This window comes from Pan paniscus, chromosome 7, assembly GCF_029289425.2.
Source record: "Pan paniscus chromosome 7, NHGRI_mPanPan1-v2.0_pri, whole genome shotgun sequence".
NCBI lineage: Eukaryota > Metazoa > Chordata > Mammalia > Primates > Hominidae > Pan > Pan paniscus.
The window spans coordinates 17,304,171-17,327,485 of NC_073256.2; positions in this window are offsets into that span (position 1 = coordinate 17,304,171).

Consider the following 23,315-nt stretch of genomic DNA (forward strand, 5'->3'; position numbering starts at 1 on the left):
AGTTATTTCATTTCGGTCTGGTATATTTGTGTACAACTCCTGTTCAAAAGCTTTTGCAAAATGAGGACTGATGAAGCTTCTGTTAGAATTATTTTTTTCCTTGGGAATCATGAGAATTTAGTATAATTACTATTAATTTTTATCATGTGCTTTGTTAAAAGTAGAGAATTTTAGACCATGGTGACTTATTTTTTTCTTTAGAAAATATGTGCCAGGCACTGTGGCTCACGCCTGTAATCCCAGCACTTTGGGAGCCTGAGGTGGGTGGATCATGAGGTCAGGAGTTAGAGACCAGCCTGGCCAATATGGTGAAACCCCATCTCTCCTAAAAATACACAAATTAGCTGGGCATGGTGGCACACGCCTGTAATCCCAGTTACTAGGGAGGCTGAGGCAGAAGAATCGCTTGAACCTGGGAGGCGGAGGTTGAAGTGAGCTAAGATCACTCCACTGTGCTCCAGCCTGAGTGACAGAGCGAGACTCTGTCTCAAAAAAAAAAATAAAAAGAAAAAGAAAATATGTTAACCATATTCTTAAATTTAATTAAAATGAAAGAGTTGAATTAACACTCCTTTTTCTCAATCAAAAAACAAACCAATTTGATTAAATATAGATAGATAAATGGAGACAGATAGATAGACACAGGTATAGATATAGACACCTTAGCTACATAATCCAGAAACCACAGAGATTTGGCCAACTCTATTCCAACAGTGTCTTCAGTATGTTTACAATTAACTAGTATACTAGGAAGCATTACAGTAATCACTTATACAAAGCTATACTTTCCAATCCAATATTGACTATAATGCATATTTTAAGTGAAAATGAATTAAGTCTGCTGTGAGAGTAAAAACGTGAAGAGTTAATTTGAACAAAAAAAGGACAGTAGGACATTTTTAAAAAATGAATTATAGAAATAAAAGGAGCATGTAGTGATTTTTGTTTCAGAAGAAGGAAGACTGTATTTCAGTGAAATTAGAAGAAAATGAAGATAATTATATACTCACCAGCAAAGGAATGCTTCGCCGAAGAATTACAAAGTGAATAACACCAGCCACATGTCACAGAACAGGATTTTATATCACCATAAAGCCAGTCCAGAGGTAACAGGTGCTGCACACATCCCTGAGGTGTCACCCAGCAGCAGGTACATCCCTAGAGGAATTCTCAGATGGAGAGAAAAGTGAGCCCCAGAGCTGTCAGGATAGCTGCAGCCAGTTGAGGCGCATCAAACAGTCCCTGCTTTGTGCTCATGTTGCAGGGCAGGCAAACCCAAAATCGGGGCTCAGCCTGGGAGGGTTCTTGGCTTCATCCAGGAAAGAATTCAAGGGTGAGCTAGTGGTGTTGATAACAACTTTTATTGAAGTGACAATGCACGACAGCAGCAGAGGTCCTGCTCCTTGCAGAGCAGGGCGACCCCACAGGCCGTGTGCTGAGTGGCAGCTCAGAGGCAGTGCTGTGCTCAGAGCTACGTGCACTCATATTTGTGTTTTTGCTCATATTTCATGTGACTTCCTTGAAGAGGGCAATATTTGAAAGCATGGTCCCAGGGTGGCATTAGGATTTCTGATGCTTAACATTAAAAGTTTTGTTTGCTCTTGATTCATATTTTCAAAACAATTGATATACTCTGAGACTATTTATTTTGAGCAGAGAATGGACCCAGAAATACTTTTCCCAAAGTTCAAACTGTTAATTACATGCTAATTAAGGGGCGGGTTATGCGTCAATTTCTAGACAAAGGGTGATAACTTTCAGGTGTTGCCACGGAAAGGGGCAGCAATCTGTAGGTGTTGCATGGCAATAGCAAACTGAGATGGCGCTGGTGCGGTGTCTTGTGGAGAGGTGCCTTTGCATCTTCCCTGTTTCTGGCAGCTTTCAATCTGGTCCGGAGTCCAAGCCCTACTTTTAGATTCAAGTTCTGCTTCCTACCTCACCAGGAGTTTGATAAATACTAGTTGAATCTTTGAATCAGTGGATAGGTGAATTACTACCTCCAAGGCCAAACTTAAGCATTGAGTTAAGGTTTTACATGAGAATATCAGAGGAAAGATTTGTGCTGAATTTAATTAGAGAAACAGAAAAACAACAGCCCCATAAATATGTGAGCTTTCCCCCAGGACACAGACAATCTGCAAAAACTAATAATGAAAGCTCTGCCCAGGAAAATTTGCCATAATTCCTATAAGTATTTGCCTCAGGTAAGGCAAGGTCTGATGAATCTTAAGAACTCAAATGGGACACTCTGAGATGAGGCAGTGCAGGGTGACTCACAGAGCCTTGTGTGCCGCCAGGGTTCTCTTGGGAAGATCAGGCAGATAGATTTGGATATGTAGATATATAGTTATAGATATAGACAGAGCTATGCAGGTAGCTGTAGATACAGTGATAGAATAGAGTCATATGTGCAGACAGGGACAGAGATAGAGACACAGATATTTAATAGACACAGATACAGAGACAGAAATAAAATAGAGATGAAGGTACAGACAGGTAGAGATACAGATGTAAATATACATACAGCTATTTATTTTCAAATTCTCTCTCACCGCCTTCCCCTGCTTATACCATTTTTCGAAGTACAGAAGACAGTCTCGGCATCCTTTCTTCAGGTCCTTTCTTGAACCACATTACAACATCTGAGATAGGCAACTAGAATTCACTCTAACAAAGCCCTGTTGTCTGTTTGTCTCTCTTGTATAAGCAAAAGCCTGCTGCGTGCTGTTCCAGGCTGGGGCACCTGTCAGCTGGACTGGTCTAGCATGTGAAGGACTCATTGTGCTGGAACAATTTCAAAACCCACTTTCTAGGGTAGCAGAAGGCCACAGCCTCAAGTCATTAATGTGTAACCAGAGCACAGCAGGCATTTGGAGTCCACAGTGAAGGGTGTACACCTGTGTGATGGGGACGTGGCTGCAAGGCACAGAGGCCTGGGGGAGACCCTGGAGACCCCTGAGTTGTGTGACATAAGGGTCAAAGCTGTGGATTCCTTAGCTGTTTAATACAGACCAGCATTATTATCTCTTGGAATTGTTATAAGCTGAAACAGCATAATTGCTTAGACAAATTGGAGTGCCGACTCTTGACTTCTTATCTTACTCCCTGTTCCTGCATGGGCATGAGAGCCTTTGTTATAAAAGAAAACACTGGAGGGGCTGGGCATGGTGGCTCACATCTGTAATCCCAGCACTTTGAGAGGCAGAGGCGGGCAGATCACTTGAGGTCAGGAGTTCAAAACCCACCTGGCCATCATGGTGAAACCCCATCTCTACTAAAAATACAAAAACTAGCCAGGCATGGTGGTAGGCGCCTTTAATCCCAGCTACTCCTACTCAGGAGACTGAGGCAGGATAATCGCTTGAGCCTCGGAGGCAGAGATTGCAGTGAGCTGAGATAGTGCCATTACACTCTAACCTGGATGACAAAGCAAGACTTTGGAAATTGAAACACGACTTGTAGGAATTATGTTAATGGAGCTTGGAGGCAGGAGAAGAAATGAACGGCACAAAGGAGGGGAGGAAGAGCACATTCTTGCCAGAGGAACCCGTGTCCTGAAGGGCCTCTCAGGGGAAGGGGCGCAACGTGTTCAGGACACACCTAGTGTGCGTGACAGGCCGCCCGCCGGGGGTTGGGGAGTACACAGGCCCCACCACGGACAAGCTGGGCAGGGCCTGGCACCATGATGTATTGTGCCCTGCTTAGCAGAGTGACAGGAACTTTAAACCACTTCTTAAAATTTAGGAAGCTTTCTGAAATGAGGACGGTCGAGAGGAAAGCCATGGGGGAAAAAAAGGCAAATTTCTTGTCATATCATTAAACCTTTCCAAGAGTCTCCAAAATATCAAATTATTTGCATTGTTTACTGAGGGCCATAGCTCATGCTTGTAATCCCTGTTTTGGGAGGCTGAGGCAGGAGGATGTCTTGAGCCCAGGAGTTCGAGACTAGCCTGGGCAACATGGTGAGACCCCATCTCTATAAAAAGTACAAAAATTAGCCAGGTTGTGGTGGTATGCACCTGTAGTCCCAGCTACTGGGGAAGCAGAGGTGGGAGGATCACTTGAGCCCAGAAAGTCGAGGCTGCAGTGAGCCAGGATGGCACCACCACACTCCAGCCTGGGTGACAGAGAGAGGCCCTATCTTCAAAAAACAACAAAACAAAACAAAACCAGCAAAAACCCCGTATTCTCTGCATTGTTTCTATTGCCATTTAAAAAATATTATACAACACAATTTTTTAGTTGGAATACATTTTTAGTTTCTTATAAAGTATTTGAGTACTTCTGCATTTGATGAATGCCTGGATATTTTGAGTTTGCAACATTGTTTAACACATTAGCCAGCTTCAGTGTTTTATTTTCCAAATTACTTGTGTTTTTGCTCATATTTTCTAGTTGAAGAGGGTGACATTTCTACGCACAGTCCCAGGATGGCATTAGGATTTCTGATGCTTTAGTTTTTCTTTTTTTTTTGCCCTTTATTCACATTTTCAAAACAATTCATGTGCTCTGAGATTATTTATTTTGAGCAGAGAATGGACCCAGAAAGACTTTTTTCCAACATTTTAACTTGGAATGTTTTTGGAATCACCTAAGATCTACCTATTAGCTAGCATTTACTTCCCAAAAGATTAAAGAAAATCCTGGAAAGCGTGTATTTTCCCAAAACCTTATTGAGAAACTTGCATGTCTTTAGTTTTTTAAAAATAGTTCACGAAATCATTTTTTCTGTGATTCTATCCATTTTTACCTTGAGCACACATTTATGTGAAATAAACTGGCATTTTTACATAGCCTGCAATCTTGAAAGTATAATGGCAATACAAATTAATCAATATTTAAGAAATGTATAGCCATATGTATACATGTAACATTTTTCAAATTTAATAGGAACAACAGTGATGTTATAAAACATTAGTTAACATTAAAGTATGTCTTGTCTTCTGTTGCTAAATCCTATTACAGGTATTAAAATATTCATCTGACTTACTTAAGAAGGACTATTGATATATGTGTTTTCTAAAAGAAATTTTTGTCTTGAGAAAATGTCCACGTGGCCTGACCCAGTCAGCTTGTCATTGTTGAGAGTGATTAGCTGTGTGTGGATGGGCAGTGGGGTGTAATTCCATGTCAGGTGCAATGCGATCTGGGAGCTCTGCCTCCCCACTGCAAACCTGTCCTCACGGGAGTGAGCAAACAGACGCGCATCTGTGTGTCTCATCTCCCTCAGCAGGACCAGGATACTCTGCCCTGGGATGGAGGTGGGGGCCCTGCGGTTCAAGGAGAGTCTGCAGCAGGTACAAGCTCCTCTGGCTTCTTCCTGCAGTGGGGGCTCCCCCAGGGGCAGGTCAGTGACTAACCCCTGCTGAAAATTCCTAGGCCATCAGGAAGGGTCTTTCTATAACCACATTTTGAAGGTCTCTTGTGGGAAATGAGTGGGGTGCAACTTGTCCCTAGGCTTATAAACAAGCCCTTTTGAAATTTCAGACATGTTTTCAACCTCTTAGAACATCATCACTATTATTTTTTTTATTTTTGCTTCATCGAATATAAGCTTTCTTTTTGTTTTATAAATTAATACTGCTCTCCAATTTTGTTAATATTCAGACATCCAGATTTTTGTGGATAAAATAAAAATTTTGTGCACTGCTTACTGTATTTTTGAAAAACTGATTTTGTTCTTAATGGGAAATTTTGCTTTCCAAGATAATAATAATTTTTTATGGAAAACAAATGAAATGAAGAATTCCCCCAGACATAGTGATGGGAAGTTAAGTTTTACAGAATGAGGACCCTTGGAGCTGATTTCAAGCCACAGAAGCCTGTCGCTTATGGACACAGGTGACGGCCGGGGATCTGCTGTTATCGTAAAAGAAGAAAAGATTCTTTGGACATGAGCTGCTTCTCAGGTCTAGCTGTTTAAGGAAAATAAACGTTGCATCTCTTGTAATAAACATATGAGTTACGACAGAATAGTGACTTTTATTCACAGCTGTGATGTTTCCTGTAATATAAATAAGCAACAGCATGGCACTGCGGTCTACTTTTTGTAAAATATTTCAATAATGCATCTTTGAACAATCAGTTGGATCAAATCTTAACATGTATCAGTCTGATCTAATTGCTATATTAAATGTGGTGTTTTTGTAAAATAATTCCTTTTGATTATATTTTAGAAATGTGTTCCAATCAATCATAGGATTTTAGAAAAAGCTCAGTAAATTGTTAAGTCCAACATTCTCATGTTAGAGAGTATGAAATTGGGACTTGGGTCACATAACTATTCATGGAAAATTTCAGATTTAGTAGTTATGTCAAAATTACTTGCCTCCTAATTATGTCATCTCTTTCCATCAATAATTATGATGTTCTTGAAACAGGTAAATGTCAACAATGAACTCATATGATGGAGTCATATTGACTGAGAACATGTAAAGATCTATTTAACTATGAATTATTGATATGAATGAAAAGTTGTACTAATAAGAAAATTTGTGTCTTTAAAACCTCAGTGGTTTTGTTTGCCCAGGTATTTTTCAGGCCTGGTCCCCATTTCCATTTTGTTTTAACACACATAATTTCTGTACTTTAATCGTTACAGTACAATTTAACCCTTAAAACAGTTTTGGTGAAATAAAATTCTTGAATGTTTTCTCATTTAGACTTGGATAATTACAGGATATGTATAAATTCACACGTATATTTATAGAATATCCACGTATTTAATGTTAGAATATATATCATTTTATCAATATTTTATAAGCTTCCTTTTGAAAGATTAAAATCATTTCTTCCAAATGAGTAATCTTTTAAAAAAAATACCTTATAATTCCTCCGACAGAATTACTATTTATATTTAAAATTAACCCTTTAATAATACATAAAACATTAGTAACAATATTTGACTTTGAGGCAGTAAACTGGGTGCCCAAATGTCGAGGAAAATCGTACATCTTTTGATACTTTTAAATTTTTAATGTGCATTATTGCCTTTTTGAATGAAATCAATTTTTGTGTTAAAGTGAAACGCTTTTTAAAGTAATTCTGTTAATAGCCGGTTCTTTAATTCCACTCCCTCTATGTCTTCATTTCACAGTTTCACGTGGAAAGAATAATGGCTGTGAGTGGCTGACTCGGGATGCTGGAGGAGAGCGTGGGTGACAGGTTGTGTTAGGCACTTCTCAGTGACACAGCCAAGGGGCCGGGGCCAGGCTCCCGGTGGAAGAGAGGCCTCTGCCCGGTGCAGGGGACCAGGCACCAGGGTGATGAACAGCGGCCTTCTCCTTCCCTCTCTGCACCCTGCGCTATGGAAAACTGATCGGGGGCTCTGGGTGTTTGATGATGGGGAAAAAAGGAGCCATCACCTCGACACACCCATGGGCAGGAACAGGAACCCGGCATAGGACCAGCCCATCTGTGCTCCTTACCACTGGGAGCACAAAGTCCACGGGAAGGATTTTCTGTTGTTACAGAACAGCGTGTGCTGGGATTGGATGTGCTTTTCCCAGCTAGGAAAGCTGGCTTTGGCCCCCAGCGGAGGCTGTTAGGGTTTCGCCTTCTTCCTGCTGGATACCTCTTGCCCCACAGGAGCCACTCCTCAGCCAGGCCTCTGGCTGTCAGCTTTATGATTTTCTGAGGGAGGAACAGCAGGACATATTTATTTCAAAAAGGTCACAACTCATTTTTGAGCGTACGTTGACATGAAAAGTCGTACGTTCTCATTATCCCGAATTCTGAATATTTTTCTTAATTATCACTATTCCCTTATGAGAATTTTTCGTGTTGATGGTTATGTTTACAAATACCAACGCGACTCCTCTTCCTGTGTATCTACTTCTGGATTTTATGATTCCTATGTATTTCTACTTTGTATGAATTAATTTTCCTCCTTAAAATGCATCCATCTCAGCCTGCAGAGGAAACGTGATGTTTACATACCCTTCATTGCCAATGTATCCCTTGACCCGATCGGAGTTCAGCTGTTGACATAGAGTTACCTTGTAACAGTTCATCTGAATTGTATCTTTAATCTCCTGGACTGCAAAATAAATAAATAAATAAATAAATAAATAATATTCCCATGTAATCTTTTGTCGTTAATACAGCTTCCGACTGCTCAAAATTATATTGGTGACTTAAAAGAAGTACTGGATGATGAGAAATCACTACACAATATTGTGATTGAAACTTGTTCCCTGTCAACAACTACAAGGCACAGAGAAACGTGACTGAGGAATTCTGAACTGCTGGAGGGTGTTGAGAGCAAAGCAACACTATTAATCATTGCATGATTCTGAAGTTATTTGAGGTTGGGATGGAAGTGTTCATGTTTTTGGAATGACTTTTGAAATTAGAAAAAAATGTTTATTATCCAGTATTTTAACTCTCCTTTAAGGCATCAAAAATGTTTTAATAGAAATAATTTATATTTCAAATACCAAGATCCTTTTCAATATTTATAACTTTTAAATACCTTGCAAAAATATAAAATAAGAGTGGGATCAGGAAAAGAGTTAAAGCATTTCTAACTTTGAATCATTTTAAAATATGTTTACTTGGAGAGCAATGAGCTCCACAGAAATTCTCTCTCAAGATATTCAAAGCTTTGAAGATATTATTGGCTATGAGGCACGGTGAAAGTATGCAGTACCTGTTCAATTACGAACCTGGCTCCCTAACAGGTCCTTATTGAAGAATGTTGATTTCATTTTCTAACCCTCACATTCATCTCATACCATCAAAGGTAGCACCTTCTGCAGCTGCTTTCAGAAAAAATGCCAACAAATGCCAAGCAAATCACTGTTTTGATGAGATTTTATGCAGAAATTCTTAGGGCCCCAAGAAGACCTAGAGTAATTGTGGGTGGCATTTAGCTTTCAAAGTATTTCTTAAAGTGTATGATAATTTTTGCAAAGTAAGTGAAGCATTTTGTCTTCCGTCATTATGATAAAGTATATAATATGGGCATAAAATGGAACACATGTAATCTCACAAACATGCAATGGTATTGAAAATTGAAATAGAGCTATTAACATTTAGGATTAGTGATTGTAAACAGTGGTGTGTTTTGACAGTAGTTTTGTTTACCTCTCTCTTTTTAAAAATGTTGCTTGTTTTTGTTCTTTTTTTCTTTTGGCTCTTCAGAATATTTATTCATTTTTCACATAGCATATGAAAGGGAAAGTGACTACTGAATTTACAAATGAAATTTTTTTAGGAATGCTGAAGTCTTTCAAAAGTTACTGAACATCTATTATATGCTAACTTCTGAAAAACTGAAGTTAAATCAGGTATGATCTTTACCACTATATTTCTTTTTCTAGCACACAGACATATATACATATGTATATGTCTCTCTGTGTGTATGTATATAATCACTTATGTCTTTGAACACTTATGTTCGTATATATGCAATGTGCTGAGCTGGACATTTAAGCAGATTTACAAATAATGATATATTCAATAGTTCTATACACAAACAGGTATCAATTATATGAACAGACAAAAAGGTTAACTGGCAAACCCTAGTGTAAGCATTCCAACCAAAGATTTATTACGTTAATACAGAAAACTTCTCAAAATACTGCTATACCTTATTATGTCTTATATAGCAACTATTTTTCCCCAAAAGCTATTTAGGCACCAGTAACAGTATCTTTCTTCTCTTCCTCTCTTTTACTGTCTTTCTCTCCTCTATCTCTCCCCCTAGAGCCACTTCACTGTAATGTCTCCTGAGATCCAGGGCAAATGAAGGACGGGAAAGCCCCCAAACCTTGTGGTCTGTGTCGAGGCTACCTCAGGTGTGCAGAAGATACAAGCAAATGCTGTGGCAGGTGCAAGCTCCCCGCCAGGTCTGCTCTGGCATAAACAGCAGCAAGGTTCTCAAGAAAGGAATTCTACAAGGATGGAGAAAAATACTGTCTAACACACTTAAGACTTTAGTTCAAAATGCTCTCACATATTAGAGTTCCTGTTGGAGATCCCTAGTCTTCTTGGTTGAGAATAGTTTGGTGGTGGGATTGATGCCAGGCCAGTCACTGAGCCGGGTTGTGGAGGGAGCTTTGTTCCTGTGGGATCGGCCCCCGTGTGAATCTGTTTTGCGCTGGAGGCCCCTGCTTGGTCGGATCACGAGATTCCATTTTTCTCTTTCAAGCTACCCTTAGCTTTTAAGCCACTGCCTTTCCCCATCAACCTCTTGGGCTAAAATGGAATTTATTATTGAAATGTTGGTAAGTAAACATGCATCTGTTGTTCTTAAATCAGTGACTTTCTTCATAATGGTTTCCATGTACACAATAATCTTTCCCTATAAACTACATTTATCCAAAAGGCACACACAGGTTTTTCTGTAAACAGAAATTGGGGCTGAGGTTTTGGAAAAAAAAAAAAAAAAAGAGATGGCCCTTCATCTTTCTTTCATTTCATGCTTCCAAAAGGACAATCATATCTCTTTATGTCTGCCTCATAGCGTCCTGTATTATTAACATCTGTCAGAAGTCGCTGCTGTCTGTGTTCCATCCCTTGTCCTTTCATCTCTTCCACGTCTGCTGGATTCAGCCCACCGTTTATAGGTGCGTTCAGGCACCCTACCCTAACCGTACAGAAACAACAAAATCACTGTCATCTTTCTTAGTCAAGCAACATTCTTTCTAGTTAGCATTTTATTCCTCACTTTAAAAATCCAGATTTATTTAAATAATAGTCAATTGCCATTGTCTCTATTTCCTCATCATCCCCTAATGTATCAACACACTGAAATCAAGACTTCTTAATACAAAATCCAGTGGAATGCATTCTATGTTCTTTGCACACAATCTTGTTGGACCATACAACTTTGTAAAGCATCTTTTCTTGAACATTTCTTCTTCCTTGCTTTCAAAGATACAATTCTACTACTTTTACTACAATTTCTCTGGGTATTATTTTCCTGCCTTTTTAAGTTTCATCGATTTGTAGCAATGGCACAAACATAAAGTATATACCTTTATGAGTTTCTACGTATGTATTCACCACAAATCCAGAAAATTAACATATTCATCACCCCAAAATCTTTTTCTCATACCTGTCTTCCTTCCTCTTCAACCACAATCTTATTTTCATCAGTAAAGGTGTCTTTGCATTTTCTAAATCTGATATAAATGCAATTATACAGTAAGGCACTCTTTTGTGTCTAGCTTCTACACTGACTCTATTTACTTTGGGATTTATGTTGTTGCAGATATCAGTAATTTGCTCCTTTTTATTGTTGAAAAGTATTCTATTGTATGGATATGTTATGAAATTTTAATCCACTTATTTGTTCATAGATCTTTGGGTCGTTTCCTGGACAATAACTTTTAAGGCTGTCCTTAATCATTGATCTCATCTTTGACAATTTCCCTTATTATTCCTCCTCGTTGACATGGCTCTGCTTGGTTAAGTGATCCTACACTGTCACCCACACTTTTTAATTTGCACAACTGCAGCTTTTCTAGACCGGGAAATTCTTTGGTTTAGAAACAAACTGTGTAGGACCAGGCTAATCTGACATTGTCTGCTCCAAAAAGTGGATGTCCAATACACGTTTTCTGAATGAATGGATTCCCAGATTGTTGGACTGCCAGACAAATGACTATACTCACATGTAAACTACAAAATGAGTGATGGGCTGGCTGGTGACTGGAGCCATATGGGGTTTCCCGGATGGATTTTTGTACCGTCTAATTTAATGTTTCTGGATCTGAAAAAGGATCCCTAGAAGAGAAAAGTAAATAATTCTTTGATGTTTTTGAAATTTTAGAAGCCTCAAGGGCATGTCTCTTTTTAAAAATAGTTTGGAGTGCCTTGTCCTCAACAGACAAGGATCTTGCTGGATCTAGCAGAGCTGCGGCTCCCCCAGGCTATAGCTGAGGTACCCCTGCCAACCCTGCATCAGCATCTCATCCTCTAGGGATGCTGTGGAACCTCTTACACTATTCCTGAGTCACCAACCTCTTCAGGTTTACTATTTTTCAGTCACATTATGGGTGGTCACCCCTGGAAATCCTGCTCTCCAATTCAGAGGGAAAAAAACAAATTAAACCTTTCAAAGTTCTTCTCTTCATAGTCACAATCTCAAGCCTCCTCCTTCTTTGAGATTTTGTGTTTTCTTCAAAATCTCTACAGTAAGATTTCCCAGTCTCCACCATCCTTCCCTACTGGAATTTTTCCCACCCTAGTGTTTGTCTCTCTTCCCCCTTCTAGTGCTGCTGGAGCATAGCAATGCCCAGATTTGTGTTTACATGTGAATTCATCCAGATCAGTGCCATGGGAGTCTGAAGAGGGGGGTTTCATCAGAACCATCCAAGGAAATCCTCCGTGAACCAATGGTGCATTATTTATTTTTCAGCTCTGAAAATGAATACAATGTCTAAAATTCATCAAGTCTTCTTCATAATGTTGAAATATTTCTTAATGTCTGTTAGGAATAAACACTCAAAAACGTAAAACATTGCCTGGAAAATGGTAGTGTTAATCCATATATGTGACTAAATTTATTAATGCAAAATGCAGGGGAAGGTTTGTGACTCTCTGAAGGTCTCACTCCTTCCTCATCTTACTCCGACAGTCTCAAGAACTGCAGAGAAAGAGCCCACACCAGTTTCTTTGCTCATGGCAAGGAAAGAAACAATTCTGTTCATGATGGCAGAAAAATCCAGGAAACTCTGGGAGCTTTGCACGAGTGAAGAACAGAAATACTATGCAAGAAAGTTAAGGGACGACATTATCTGTGAAACTGAATCAAATTTGTCAATTTGTTCTAAGATTTTCTTCCTTCAATTCATTGGGTGTGGGCGAGAAATGGGCCATCATATCAAAAGCCACGGACCTCGGAATCCAACCTCTAAATTATGATTTAGGATACCAGTTCAACTTCATTGTTGATTCAATAAATGTTTATTGGGTTCCAGTATTTACAGGGCATTGTCTGTCCTAGATGTTGGGGCCACAGTGTGAATGAGATGAGTTCCCTGTCATGGCGCCTACGTGAGAGGCAGAATAAATAAACATCACACACCGTTACAGACATGGAACATGCCTTCAGCTTGGCGGAAGATTCCATACGTAAAATAAAGCTGGGTAAGGAAATGGAGAGTGGGAAGCTTTGGGGTGTGTTGTACACAGTCTGGGTGGCTTCCTCTATCTCTATGCCTGTTCAGGTTCTTGCTGGTGGGCTGTTGGCCCTGACATTTCAGAGGTCATCTAGTCTCACAATGAAGGCACTTTGTTAGATTGGGGCTGGAGACTGAAAATATTTAACTGGTTTGTGTTTCTTTCACCTAGAAGAATTCCCAAATCAAGATTGGCCAACAGCAATTGAATCAGTGGTTTCATATCAGCATCTCTTCAAAAAGATGTTAGGATTATTTCATGTTTGTAGGTAAATTACACAATGTCTCAATTATAAATTCACTTGCTTACATTATGAAGCAGTCATTGAAAGTCATGCTACTTAAGGAACATTAATGGAGTCTAATCCAAACACGATGCCACTAGGAGCCGACTCTCATTATGTTCAGGACCATGGTGTGTGAGGCAGAAACCAGATCAGCCATGTTCAGTAGCCAAGGGCACTAGGGACATAGACCACCTTGAGAATACTTCTTCGACCTTGTTTTGTTTTATTTTCTTGCAGTGGTGAATAAAGTAAGCTTCTTTCATGTTTAGATACAGATCAGCTAGTTGTTAGAAAAATGATGAAAATATTCCCTTTGCTTCATGAATTAACAGTGTTAAAAACATGTGTCAAGTATTTTCTTGTTTTCTATGGGCCTTCCCTTACAGTCCTCACACAGCACAGTAGGAAACAGTATCACGGGTTCCATATCCGTGAGAGAGTGACACTTACAGAAATGGAGCCCTCATCCAGTTTATTTAGTGAAGAAGAGGTAGAGACGACTTTTCCCCAGAAGTAAAAGTAGCACATGCTTGGCAAATATTAATAAATTGATGCTAATAACATCAAAACTGTGTTTTCCAAGGATCACAACCCTTACCACTTTTGCATGCGTATATTGTTATATTCACCACATTCTATCATAATCGTATATTTCATTCCTGAATTCTTTTATAATTCTGTGCACCCTTAGTGTCTAGTCTAATGTTTGGCACAGATAAATGTTTGCTGAGTGGTTGTGTGAATGACAGAGACTGAAGACCTCACAGTAAAGTGAACCAGACGTAAAAATAAATAGGTGCAATGCAAAGTGATTTGCGATGTTACAGTGGAATCCTCAGAGTGTGTGTGAGCACTGCTGACTTATCTATTCTATGGACAAGAGCCACAGTGCTTCCTGTAAAACAGAATATTGAGGGACTTTAATTCCAATGTGTCCAACCCAGTTCCTCTGCTCCCCCTTCCAGGGTGGAGCTAGGTTACTTGATCGTTCCATTCCCCTCCAAGTCAGAAGTGCAATGTGGTTTTCCAAAAGTTGTTTAGGTTAGAAGACAAACAAGAACATACTTGAGATGAGATGACCTGGCTTCCATTTTTTTTGTAGAGTTATTATCTCAGGCAGATAACTTAACATTTCCAACCACTGACCACATGTACTGAATAAGCTCGAATCGTGAATGATAGATTGTCTGGTTAAGTTCATCTCGGGTGTCTTCTATGTGTAATTGATATAGCATCAATTTGTCAGAGCGTTGTGTGAGATAAAGCCTGTGAGTGCATTTTGTAAACCATGAAGTGATACATACATACGTTAATATTGTTAGAAAGTTGTGGGGAAGAACATGAAGAGAGACCTCCAGCCTAGAGTTAAATTATGAAATTCTAAGATGTAGTCTCTTCATTACATGATTCCAAACTTCTGGAGAGGTGGGGCCAGGCGCTGTCTTATTCTGGGAAGTAGTCTCAACCCAGGCTGCACGTTAGAATGCTGTAGAAAGCCTGCAAAAGTCCTGATACCTGGGGCCCAACAGAGACCATTTAATTGAGAATCTTAGGACACAGGGGCACGTGTCCACAGGATGATTCTGCCTGGCCAAGGTTGCACCCAGCAGGGCTCAAACTATGACTTACCCTGTTCCTATTTCTCTTTGTTATCCTTGGCCCATTGAACAGATTGGATTTAAGTAGCAAACTTGTAAAATGCAACACCATGCGCTCACTAAATATCAAGTATTCTTCAAAGATGGACTCACCCAAACTCTTCCCAGCCAGATTTATAACCAACCACACTTGACCGCAGACAGGCCTTACATATTCTTCATATGATCTGAAGCAGAGAGTGAGTCTCTTGGGGACAGGTGGAAATGCATTTTTGTTTTAAGTTTAATACGTTTTGGCTGAGGTTAAGTTTGTTAAGACCATTAAATATTTAAACCAGTTTTCTCAGAAGGACTTTTGAATTAAAAGGAAAATTTGAAAGGTATTTTAATAATTCCAATGTTAGCCTCTGGGTAGAATTTTCTTACATTTAATTATGAATTCCCAGGCTACCTTTTCTACTGATATATTCATAACCACATATTCATATCCATAAAAATAAGCAATTATACTTTCTGCCAATGGCTTCCTATGTGACTATATGTGGCCTTCCTACTTGATTAAGGATTTCAGCAAATTTAATATAAATATCTCCTTTAAGAACCTCTGAGAAATGAATGTATTAAATCATGTTAAATTTGCCATGCAACTGAAACTTAGTAGAAATCTTTGTAGTCAACTAAATTCTACTTTCAGCTAGAAAACTTTAGGCAAATAATTATTTAATCCAGAGATTAACACTACATCCTGAGAAAACATATAAAATAACGTCTCCTTACCTACTTTTCTGTAAAGTTACACCAAAGCATCATTTAGGAGATCTATACTACAAACATTCTGTGAAATCCTGTGCATATTTTCATTTTCCTTATTAACAGAAAGAGTTATAAAAGTATTTTTTGTCATATTGCCTACATTGCTTTAAATGCCTTTACCTGTCTCCCTTTAAACATATCCACCCTTTAAATATCACTCAAAATTCACTTACAAAATGCCTTTCCCAATGCCTGACCATTTCATGTTCCCAAGCCTCTCTCTATGGGCATATTTATGTAAGAGTACTTACCATATTATGTTATAATTGGTTCTCTATCTGCTCACACTCTTGTTCTTTCTATTTTGTGGCATGTTGACAATCTCTGTATTTTTGTCATTTTTATAGCCCCAGTGTTCAAATCAGCACAAAATAGATGCTCAAAACCTTCTTAACCTACTTAGAGAAATAACGGTACTTTGACATTGTTCCCTGTTTATTAAGGGGTCTCAGCATTAATTTTCCATGGTCTTGCTGGGTTTCTACTCAGCTTAGATCTTCTTTTGTATTTGAAATTAGCCAGTCACTTGGCTGAAAAAGTAACCCTGTTGCCCTGAAGGAAACAGCTGTGTCAGGCCACCCACAGGGATCTCAGAAGGATGAAGGGAACGATTGTGTTATTATATCACGGGCAGCGCTGCCGGGACTCCTAATGCTCGTTGAGAAGTTTTACCATGAGGATTCGGAAAACATAAATTGCACCTCATAGAAACCATCTCCTTTGTGGTACGTGCTTCCCAGAGATGTACAGGTCATTTAATAAAGAATTACCTGCTGGCACTTACATTATGTTGTTGGCAGAAAAGTGCCTTATAAAGAGGGGCCATTTTTACAGTGTGATATCCACGGGGTCCCTCGGGAGGCCGTCTGAAAATGAGGCTATTTCACTATCGGGCATGCTGGCTTCTTGGCAGGCCAGCTGAGTCCGCAATGTGAACTGCTAATTGCTGATTTCCAAGACTTGGACAGTCTTTCTGTTATGAAATGGGCTGAGAACGCCACCTTCCTTCCCACAGGATGTGTATGACTAATCCACAGTTCCTTATTAGAAAGACGGAGCTTGTTCCTAAGGGTGACCTAGATGTGAAAAACTCACATTCTCCTGCTAATTCTTGAAGTTAGCAAGTTCTCCAAGAGCAAGCTCCGGCTAAATCCGCTTAAGCTAGTCTTCCTCTTCCTCAGCTTATTACAGTATTAGAACTTTTGCCAGCGGCACAGACTAAGGGTAGCATGAAAAGCAATGAAAACATCTAATTTTATAGCTGTCAGGATAAATACCAAAATAAAATATTAAATGTAAAAATATGAATAATAGGCTAAATAGTGCCTCCCTGAATATAGTGGGAATTTTACCATTTTTATCACATGACCTCGGGGATGCATGCCAGGGTCACCCAGCGAGCTGTGTCTTCATATTTCACCTCGAGGGTGTCTCCCGCCTTGGGTGCATGCTGTGTCCTTAAGGGTCTGTCTCACTCTTCAGGCGCAGAATTCACTGCTAATTCACACTCTCTCTGTCTTCCTTGAAGGGTCACGTTTGCAGGAGAGCTCCACTGTAGGGCAGGGGAAGGAAATCCTTCCTCTTTCTTTTCTCCGACAGCCTTATCTCAACTGTCATTCTCCAGGGATCTCTGCTGGGGACTAAATTCCTTAAGGCCATGTCTGCACTTGCAAATACTTCTTAAGCATCGTGAAATGTGTTAGAAACAAAATCCTCACCTGCTGTTCATAGAAGAAATCCCTGCTAAGTTATAAATGAGTTTCTGCAGCCCAGGAGCGCCTGTCTACTTGGGGAGCTTAACCAGAGGTGTGTGCAGCTTGCCCAATTGTTCAGTGTGTAGCGCGGATGGATGGTTCTTTTGTTATGAAAACCAAAGAACTGCCTCCAGCAACCCTTCTGGCCCCAGGTGCACACGTCCCACTCAGAAGGGTATCGTGACATGTGAGCGGGAAAGACAGGCAGTTCAGGGAATGTGTGTGTGGACAGGGAGTTAAGGGGCCTGTCATTACAAGAATCTTATTTGCTTCCACACTGCCCCATATCTTTGAGGACCGTATCCTCCCCAATGCTCGGTATCCATGATTTTCAGGTGGCTGACAGGGCCACACCATCTGCAGCAACACCAGGCATCCTAATGTCTAAAGTGAATGAGCTGACGTTTTCCAGATACTCTGCAAGCTCTGAATCCTTGAGCCCCCAACCTGTGGGGCTGCAATGTAACTGTGCCTGTTTCACATACGAAACTGGGGCACAGGAGCCTAAATGACCTGCCTAATATTACTTGTAGCAGGAAGACGATTCTTACGATGGGAGATTCTAACATGCAGGTTCTACGGCACAGAATAAGACGGAAACCCCTGCGTAGCAGGTGCTCTGTGTTCTTGTTTCTGTTCATGCTTGTACAATTGAACGGGATAAATGCTTAACTGTACTTTCAAATGTTGTGAACGATCAGCTTCTGTGCTATGACAGATTGTGCTAACTCTCGAGATTTCACTCCTGTCTCCAACACGCTTGTCATGGTCAGACCCACCCCAAGCGTGCAATTGCACACACACTCGTAAGCACTCTTCAGGGCTGACCAGGTGCCAGCCGTGTGACAGGCACGATGTAACCATCATATCCACCAGCCCAGGAGTTATTTACTCGGAATCTCCTACGCCCAAACACTGACAGGGAAGCGCAGGTTTAAAGCACAAATGTAATCATTCAATTATTCCAGTGATGTGTGGAGGCAGGATTTGAACCCGGATCTGTCTTCATCTCAGCACAGCTCTTTATTATGGAGTCCCAGGGTTACTGCATCCCCCAACCAGGGCTCTCCATGGCCTTTCAAATAAGACAAACCCATACTGTGTACCTGTCAAGGTCCCTCTCAGGGTGCGGCTGTCTGCAGGGCACCCTCCGCACAGCCCAGGCAGGGGCATGGGCGGCGAACATACACCTTTCAAATCAGGCATCCCACCTGCCACCAGTGCTACCACCACAAACCACCAAACTCTATTTTTACCACTTCAATAGTTAAGCACAGGCACCTATAGTTTCTTTGCCAAAAAAAAAAAAACAAAACAAAAAACAAAAACAATGTGTTTTGAAAGAGATACAAATTTTAAAATATGACTCACCTTTTCTTTTTCTTTGTCGAATGGCTCTGTCCTTATGTTAATTTCATTCACTGGAACTGTATGTTCTTGGTCCCAAGTAACTAAAATACTTGGTCCTGATTTTTGAAATGCTAGCTTTGGTTTCAATGTATTATAACACAAATAGAGGCAAGGGATTACAAAATCAATGAATCCCAGGAGGCTTGCTCTGAAAGGCGGAAGTTCTTCTGCTCCACTTCATGGATGGTTGTGGAGGGCGCTGTGCGTAACAGCAAATCTGGATTGGAGCCAGCGCCGTCTGAGTCCCTCTGCTCACACATGAGAAACAGGCAAAACGGTGCTCCCTCTTCAAAGCCTTATAATCAAGAGATTACATACATACAATTACTATAAAATATTTCATTATATAAATTAATATTTCATAGAAATGTATAATATATAGTAGACTATATAACAAATGAAAATAAATATATACAATCTTCTGGTTATTGAAGGCCTGCTGTACATACAATTTAATATGCATAATAAAACATATGTAATAAAGTATGCATTTAATGCATATATATCTATCTCACATTGTCTTATGCATCATGGGTGCCCAGGAGATGTAACTGTTTGTATTAAACCAATGTGTTAAGAAAGACATTTAGAAAAAAAGACAACAGAAATGTTCAGACAGGCAAACTGAGAGGCGGAAATAGGCAGGTCTGATTTAAAATATGACGGTGATGTGATCACATGGCTTCAAAGTGTTAGGGTCCAACAAACTCGCCTATGACCATAAGGGATGACGTTTCCATCTCCCGCTTACCCAGTGTCCTGCTGTGCCCTGGAAGCCCTGTGTGGGCCCTGAAAACACCTGTTTTCCATTTAGACAAAGGCCAGGAGAAGCCTTGGATAAGAAGCCTTGGATAATGGTCAAGAAAAGTACCCCGGTTATCTTAGAGGACCTGGAATGACCCGTTTCTTAGAATTTACCAAATTGTTCTTTGCCAAATCAACATGCTCCTCACAGACACACCAAGGAACAGTACTTCATCCTTCAGTCCAATCAAGTTGACACTCAATGTTGACCATCACAGCAGCAGGGCTGATAACCGCCAGCCCGGAGTACAGCAGAAAGCCAAGAGAAATGTATCTGCAAGGCGAAAAAAAACGAAGCAGATTAATTTTCGGATGTGTGTGTACAATCAAGTCAGGAGGGGTTTATATTGTTGTTTCTTTTTTTTCTGAGATTTTTGTCAAAATGAGTGACAATCATATAGGACACTCATTAAACATGAACGTGAGACAAGGAGCTTGAGGAAAGAAAAAAAAAAACAGTGTACAATGAAATCCGTGTCATTATACACACGGAGCAATTCATCTCTGTGCAGACGCCACACTGCCGTCGTGATGGTGTAGACGGGGCTCTGACTCAATGACGCTGTGGCTGCTCAGCCTCCAGGTGCAGCAGCCGGTTTGTATGGACGCACGTGGAATGGAGCCAAAAGGGGCAGCAGAAAACCAGTGACATGTCTGAACTTGAAAAGTAAAGATAGACCCGGGTAAACAGTCTACTTAGGAAGGTGACAGTAAATACGGAAAAAGCAGCTAACATTTTCAAAGCCACCTGCTGCCATGAAATGGAAAACAGCAGTGGCAGGCAGAGGAGGTTCCTAAAAGTCCAGGATACTATTAATATTTCACTTTTAAAAATATGTACCTGAATTACAGCAATTAAAACATCTTAAGTGTCTACTCACATGCTTTTCCTTGGGAAAGATGAAGACTCTGATAGTTGGTTCTTCAGGAGCAGGTGTTGCTTTTACTCCCACTCCCTGTTTAGTCTGCCAAGGAACAAAGCAAATAAGCAACACGGAGTTGCATGGCTTGAGGTGTGGTTCGCGCCTCTGACCTCTGAGGAGCCCTGAGGGTCTCACGCGGGCCCTGGGCGGCTGCCGTAGGCATTGCTTACAGGGTTTCGTTTCTCTCATTTGCATTTATTGCTATTTGAATTAGCACTGTCTCCCCCACTCAGTTCTAAGCTCCTCAGAGGCAGAGAAAAATACATCAATTTTCTGGAATTGTTCCAAGTATTAGAAAGGATAATTTAAATATCTGGCTCTAGTTGTTTTCACCATAATCACATATAATGATGTTTTATCACCTTTAGCTGCTCTCTTCCCACTCTCTCGTCCACGCTGAAGCCAAATAAATGCACTCGTCCTATTTGCTGAAGTGTGATTAATGCTCTCTCCTCTGATGGAAGCACAGGACCCAAAAAAATTTTTTTAAGCAAAATCACCTCAATGTCAGATTATTATGCATGAGACCATAACTGCAACATGATCGTGAAGTTTAAAGCTAAAGTGCTTTAACTTTAAACTTGGGAGAGTGTCGTGTGTGTGTGGGTTGGTGTGTGCAAGTGTTGACCTGCCAACACTGACAGAAGCCGCGGTTTGTCTATGACCAAAGTGAGGATGAATTCACAGGTAAGCGTCCTGGAGGCAGGTGCTTCATTACCACAGGTTACCATTATACGCTCTGTTGTATCCAACAGGGTATATCTTCCTCATCCACTAAGCAAACAGGTGTCTGTGAGAACCAACAATGTTAACAAAACATGCTCATTGAAAAAAATATGCATTACCTTAGGACATATGGGTGAAAATAAATGTTATAATACTACTGTATATTGTGGGGTATACAACCTTCTCTATTTTAAAGGTCAAAAATAATGCTTTTGAGCATTTCTCATGAAAGGTTAGAAATTCTAATCCCATCCTTACTATGTTATATCACAACCCTATCATATAAACAGGTGTGTCATCTGGCTTGATTTTAAAATACTCTTTTTAATAAATACAGGTTAACACTATAGAGGCACAAGAAGCAACACACATCTCACTTTCAGAGTGTGTGTGTGTGTGTGTGTGTGTGTGTTTGGCATCTGGGAAGAAAGAAACTTAATGCATTGGGGTAAGTCACGTCATTGGTTTAACCCTTTCCTACTTAGTATGCCTGTGGATACTGGAATCTTGAGTGCAGTGTTCCCTTCTAATGGATGGGAAGGAACTGCCAGGAACCTTGCATGTTTATAAGAATTTCCCTGGAAATATCTTAAAAATATATATTTCTGGACCCCACTAAATATCTTAAAAATTAGGCTTATACGGTATGAGACCTGTGAACTGTGTATATTTTTATCCCCCTCAGCTCTCCTCAGAGGAACCAAGTATAGCTGGCCTGACCTCATATTGTTTTGGAATAAGGATTTAAAAATCACTGTAAAATTAAAGATGTTTCTTAGAAAAATTGCCATTCAACCCATCATATAAAATGTAAATGATCTCAATTATGTATTCCAGATCATGAGATCAAAAATGATCTCAATTTATGTATTCCAGAAATAGATATTGGAAAAAAAATAGGCTATGTTAAGCCTAGAAATCATAAAGAATTCTTAAATTTATGTATGTAGTGTGAAAAAAATAGTGAAATGCTACTTAAAATAAACTTACACCTAAATCTTAATATAAAATTCAAACATCATGCAATGAGTTGAGGAATAGCAGTACCCAGCTCTAAAGGAATGGATTTGGGGCATTTTTCTGTGCTTGTTTTCCTACTCAATCGTAGGTAGAGTTAACAACAGGGAAGATGTGCTTTCATTTGAAGTTGGAAACTGAACATATTACTTCTTAACATTTTTAATTGTAACTAAGTTTAAATATATAATTTCAACTCATTTATATAATTTCAACTCATTTATCTGTGATGACCTGTCCTGTTTTTTGCATGAGACACTGAGAATGAGAAGCAAAAACTTATAATTTTTTTTTTTTTTTTTTGAGACGGAGTCTCGCTCTGTTGCCCAGGCTGGAGTGCAGTGGCGCAATCTCGGCTCACTGCAAGCTCCGCCTCCTGGGTTCATGCCATTCTCCTGCCTCAGCCTCCCGAGTAGCTGGGACTACAGGTGCCCGCCACTAAGCCCGGCTAACTTTTTTTATATTTTTAGTACAGACAGGGTTTCACAGTGTTAGCCAGGATGGTCTCGATCTCCTGACCTCATGATCCACCCGCCTTGGCCTCCCAAAGTGCTGGGATTACAGGCGCGACCCACCGTGCCCGGCTAATTTTTAAGTCAGTTACTGAACAGAAGCAGTTATCATAGCTCAATTTTATATATTATGTATATAGGAGTAGTAAATGGGTAAAGTTAATCTCAAATTTTTTTTTTCTTCCTTTTCAGGTGACTCCAAGCTAGTTTCCATCTTGCGTCCCTTAGATTTAGTAGAAATTTAAAATCATTGAAGTGACTTTGAGATTATTTCTGCATTTTATTATTCAGTACAAACAATGAAAATTACAGCATGAAACTTACAATTATTTAGCACTTAA